The sequence below is a fragment of the Psittacula echo genome, assembly GCF_963264785.1.
Source record: "Psittacula echo genome assembly, chromosome: 12".
In the NCBI taxonomy this organism is placed as follows: domain Eukaryota; kingdom Metazoa; phylum Chordata; class Aves; order Psittaciformes; family Psittacidae; genus Psittacula; species Psittacula echo.
In genome coordinates, this window is record NC_137747.1 from 9,945,208 (window position 1) to 9,951,207 (window position 6,000).

Genomic DNA, 6,000 nt, shown 5'->3' on the forward strand with positions numbered 1-6,000 from the left:
GCCCTGGCTGGGAAGGGCTGCAACAGGAGCTGGGTGCCAGAGCCACTGTCATCCCACCCTGTGGGTGAGCAAAGAGCTGCTGCTGCTCCCAGCACCCATTGCCCCTCGTTTGTCCCTGCACCGGGTCCTCTGCACTGCCAGCCAATTGCACCAGCATTGCTCTGACGGGTCCTGTCCAGGGTACTCAGCGCCCCCAGACCCTGCACCCCATTGGCCCCAGCTGCTCCACGGCACTGGAACAGAATAAACTGCGTTCAGTTCTGAGTGGCTCTGTGGTGGGTTCCAGGAGGTGCAGGCAGCACCGGGCTGTGTCACAGGCAGGAAAGTGCAGGTGGGCATCCGGCAGCATCCCTGCAGGCAGGCACTGCCCCGGGGCAAAGAGAGGTTCCCGTTTCCATGAGGGCGCCCTGGAGCCACCATCACCCCATAGTGACCATCCCACTGCGTCTGAGGCTGCACCGATGTCCCCTCAGCAGTCATGGGCTGGAGTGCAGAAATCAGTTCCCTCGGATTCCTGTCCCCAAGGAAGGGCTCATTAGCATCCCAAAGTGTCAAAGCCTGGTTGGACAAGCAGTCACTGGTTGGGGTAGATGAAGCACCCAGACAAGGAGGGAGCAGCACCCACCTGCTAGAGGCCACTGCAGGGTGCAGCGGGTGCATGTGGGAATGCACGAGTCCACTCGCTCCCCGTCCCAGCCCAGCCGCATCACCACGAGGGGACACGGAGCTAGCCCAGGACACGTCTCTCACCTCCGGTCCGCCTGCGGGGGTCTCAGGGGGTGGCCGGGCAGGGCCGGGCTGTGCACTGCAGGTTCAGCAGCCGCCTGACCCCAGCCGCCCTCCCCGGCCCCGCGGTCGCCCTGACCCGAAAGCGGGGCTCGGCCGCAGATAAGCGGGTGGCTGGCGGGGAGCCGGCGGGTTCCAGGAACTGCCCCTCCTCCTGCCCCCCTGCCGCGGCACGGCCGCCTGGCACGGCCGGCAACCCGGCTCCAACTGCCACCAGGCACCCGCACCAGGGACCTTAAACCCATCCCTGGCTCAGCTCCGGACACGCACAACGTCCCCGGCAGCACCATGAGATTGGTTTTGCTCTTTCTGGGGCTCATCACCCTCAGGGCAGAGGCGGGCACTGTACCTCAGGAAACGGGCGGTGAGTACCGCAGGAGAACCCGGCAGCTGCCAGCCACAGGCACCCCGGCCCCCTGGTGCCCTCCTTCGTCCCCTCTGCCCCTGCCCGGTGCATGCTGGCACTGCCTGGCACATGCTGGTGGGAACCATGTCCCTGACAGCTGCAGCATCTGTGCCACAACCCTGCTGCCTCAGTGAACTCACTCCCGTTCTGACCTGCATGGGCATGTCTGCACCCCCTGCACCCCGCATGCACCCCCTGCACCCCACACGCACCCCTTGCATCCTGCATGCACCCCTTGCACCCCACATGCACCCTTTGCATCCTGCATGCACAGCAGCTGTCAGCACCCAGGGGTGCTGCAGGCAGCAGGGGCCCCCTCCTCATCCTCCCTGGGCACCGCACACCGATACAGGGGAAGCTGGATTTGGGATGTCTGTGCCCGCAGAGCCCAGAGCTGAGGAGGAGTCTCTGCAGGTGATGGTGGGTGCCAGATCTGCAGCTCTGCAGTGTCCAGGCTCTGGTCCCTGCACCTCCCACCCCTGCACACAGCCCCTGACCACGGGGATGGATCCAAACCCCAGCAGAGGGGCCGGGGCTTTGGATGCCGCTTCCCAGCACAGACCCCACTGGAGGACTCCCCACCGTGGGGCGATGAGGAGCAGTTGTGCCCGGCTGTGATACTGCTCTGCCCGCCCCGGCTGCCGGGTTCCTTTTTGTTTTAACCAAACAGCTGCTGTTTGGAGTGAAACCTCCTGCAGCATCTCCATTTGCAGCCCAACCGGCGTGGCTGGCGCTGGGTGTTTGCAGAAACCACTGCTCAGGAGCATTGCCCACTACTGGCAACGGGGCACAGGCACCGGCTGGAGCAAGCACTCACCTGTGCCCATGGCAGGGCTATCCTGATTTTCCCAGCATGGCCAAGATGAGCACAGGGTGCAAGGAGGAGGAAGAAGAGAAGGTGGCAGCAGCAAGGAGTATGCTGCTTGCAGTGGGGATGCACGGGGCAGCAGGATACTCAGGGATGGATCGTAACCTCCAGCCAATGTGGGATCTGTACCGGCTTGTCCATGACAACACCATTGACACTCCTTGTAGCACTTGCTGCTTCACGAGGGCACACACAGCCCCAGCCATGCCACACCATGCCGTGCTGTGCTGTGCAGGTCTCAGTGTGTGGGTACAGCAGCCCAAGGGACATGCTGCAGGGGAGTCCCCAGCCCCGCTTCAATCAGTCCCCCTCCTGCCAGGGCCCCCCAGGCATGGAGGATGAGAAGCTCCATCCTGCTGCCACAGGGGTGGAGGATGAGGAGCTCTGGTTCCACTCCCTGGGGACGCAGGATGAGGAGCTCCATCCCACTGCGCCGGGGATGGAGGATGAGGAACTTTGGTCCCACTCCACCACAGGGGAGCCCCAGAAGGCAGGGAGGTGCCCGCGGGACTTCACACGCTGCCTGCGCCTGGAGCCCCCACTCTGTACTAATGACTCCAGCTGCCCCGGCTGGCACAAGTGCTGCCTCCGAGAGTGCCGGCTTCGCTGCACCGCTCCAGCACAAGGTACAGCACTGCAGCACAGCCACCGGCAGCACCTCTGTCCTGGGGCAGCCAAGACCCTTCTCCCCTGTCCCTGTCACTTGTGCCATCCCCATTGCCCTGGAGCAGTTCTCTGTGTGCTGCTGGCAGCCTCCTGCCCACAGCCCCAAAGGCTGGCATGGGGTGTGTGGAGGGGTTTGGGATGGGGCAAGTGATGGGGTCCAGCCAAAGGCAGTGGAGGAGTCTGGCAGGGGCAGGGGGCGCTGCCCTCAACACCGTTGGTGCAGCCTCACCTCAGCCCCATGCCACAACACTGCAGAGAAACCCGGTGCCTGCCCGGCGGCAGCCCCCGAGGGGCTCTTCTACCCCTGCTCCTTCCCCTGCCTGGAGGACCGGGACTGCCTGGGGATGCAGAAGTGCTGCGCGCTGGGCTGCGGCTCTGCCTGCCTAGAGCCGGTGCAGGGTAAGGCCCAGGGCAGCGGCACAGCTCCGGCTCACCGCTGCGTGTCCGCAGGGCCCGGCCGTGCTGTAGCCACCTCCCCGCCACCACTGGTCACTTGCCCCTTCCCCTTCACTGCCAGCGCCTGGACCACAGTGAGGGGCCACAGAGCCCCAGCGCGGGCAGGCACCTGCTGGGATGCTGCAGCCTCGCCCCCGCTCTGCTCCTCCAGACCAACCCAAGCCCAGGGAGTGCCCCACGGCGCAGCCAGGGCCGGAGAGCGCGTGCCAGGAGCGGTGCTGCAGAGACAACGACTGCCCCGACGCTCAGAAGTGCTGCAGTGGCAGCTGCGGGGGGCAGTGCCTGCCCCCAGCCCCGGCCGGTGAGATGGGGCTGGACAGGCAGCATAGGCAGTGCTGGGGCCCAGGGGTGATGCCGTGGGGCCAGAGCCCCCTCAGGCACAGAGCTGTGGCACGGCGGGGCCCATCACTGCGTGCTCGCTGGGGTGGGCTCTGCCGGTGCCAGCCGCTTGCTGCTGCTCCCTGTGGCTCCTGTGTGGGTGCCACTACAGGGACGCACCACGTGGCTCCTGGGCGGGCACCGGGGCTGGCAGGGGACACGAGGCCACCCCCGGCCGGCCACCGTCCCGCTCGGTCCTCACCACCAGCACCGTCCTGCTCTGCGGTGCAGGGGACACCAGCCCTTCCACAGCCACTCTGCAGCCACCCCAGCAGCAGAGGTGCCGCCAGGACCAAGACTGTCCCCCATCCGAGGTGTGCTGCCACCAGCAGTGTAGCCGGCAGTGCCACACACACAGCCAAGGTGAGTAGATCAGACCTGCCATGGAACTTTGATGGCTCTGCCCACCCTGATCCCCATGGCTGTGCTCTGAGCAGTGCCGGGAGCCAAGGGCAGAGGGCTGCCAGCACTGGTGCAGCCCTGAGTGCTGCACCGAGGCAGTGGGTGAGTGCCGCAGCCAGGGCAGGAGCCAGGCAGTGCCAGAGTGGGAGAGGGTGGGTGTGTCCTGGTCCCCACTGGCATGCCTGGCACCCCATGGGCCGTCTGCCTTGCAGGGGCCCCCACGGCCACACCAGCCCGGCAGGAGGGGGTGAGGTGCCAGAGTGACGGGGACTGCAGCAGCGGGGAGACGTGCTGCGACGGCTGGTGCGCGGGGTCGTGCAGCACTGTGCACCAAGGTGGGATACGGGGGGCGACTAAATCCAGGGAGCTATGGGGGCAAAGGCAGCTCCTCTCCACACCTCTGAGAGACGGTCTGGTGCCAGCCCCGTGGTTCTGGTGGGAGGAGATGCCGCAGCATTGCCACAGGGTAGAGCTGTGCTGCAGTGCCTGGTGCAGCAGGCCCATGATGCTGAGAGGGCTGCGGTGCCAGGGGATGCATGCCCTGGGCAGCCCCATAGCCACTTCACGCCATGCCCTCCAGAGAAGCCCGGCTTCTGCCCTGCCCGTGCTGGGATGTTCCCCAGTTATGACTGCAGAGCCTGGTGCTGGCACGACGCCGGGTGCCCCGGTGAGGAGAAGTGCTGCCTGCGCGGCTGCGACTACGTCTGCCTGCCCCCGGCCCGAGGTGCGAGCCACTCGGCCCCAGCACGAGAGCAGTGGGCTGGGATCCTCTCCAGCTGTGGGGCTGTGGGTCGCCATCACCCCGTGTGCCCACAGCTCCACTGCCTCCTGTCCCCAGAGAAACCGAGCATCTGCCCTGTGGCCACGGAGGCACCAGCCGCTGCAGCCCCATGTGGCATTGCCTGTGCTGGGGACTGGCAGTGCCCAGGGAATGAGAAGTGCTGCAGCAGCACATGTGGGCGCGTGTGCTCAGCCCCTGAGCGAGGTGAGGACACAGGCACGGGGGCCGCGGGGCCACACGGGCACGATGGAAATGCTCCCTTGGGACAGGACATGGGGCAGTGCTGCTGTAGGGCAGGGACAGCCCACAGGGCGGGGGGTGCCCGCAGTGCAGGGGGTGCCTGTCCCTGTCGCCCCTTCACACCCCTCAGACAAACCCGGCGAGTGCCCGAGGGTGAGGCCGCGGCAGCCACCGGAGCCGTGTGAGGAGGAGGATTCCTGCGCCCACGACAGGGACTGTCCCCGGCAGGAGAAGTGCTGCTTCTCTGGCTGCGCCATGCGCTGCGCCCGCCCAGCCCGAGGTGAGCACGGGCAGCCCAGACCCTACACGGAGCACGGTGTGTGCGGGACCCGCGCCCTGAGCTGGTCCCTGCCCATGCAGAGCACCCCGGGCAGTGCCCTCGGGCAGAGCCGTGCTGGGACCCGCGGCGCAGGCGCCAGAGCCAGTGCCTGGACGACAGCATCTGCGGGCGAGCTGAGAAGTGCTGCAACACCGGCTGCGCCTGGGAGTGCGTGGCTGTGCCCAGAGGTACCAGGAGCATTGCTGGGGGGCACTGGCCACCAGCACCCGAGGGCCACCGGGTGACAGCAGTGGCTGTGCCCCTGCAGAGAGCTGGGACAGGGATGGTGGCCAGTGCATGGAGGAGTGCGAGGCTGACTCACAGTGCCCCCGGGGACAGAGGTGCACCAGCAATGGCTGCGGCCACATCTGCACAGCTATCCCTGGAGGTAAGAGCCAGCCAGGCTCCCCGGGGCCAACCCTGGGGTGCCCCATGGTGGGATACCCCCACCGGGTGCTTCCCTTGCAGGCAGAGTGGGAACATGCCCCATCCCCAGGGAGGCAGGGACATGTTTGGACCTCTGCAGCTTCGATGAGGAGTGTCCCTGGGGACACAAGTGCTGCAGCAACGGCTGTGGCCATGCATGCACACCCGTCTCTCTGCAAGGTCAGCATCAGGTACCCCCCCCGGCCGAGTCTGGAGGTTCCCTCCACACCAACCCCACAGCACACCCTGGTGCTCCCTCCCCAGCGAGGACA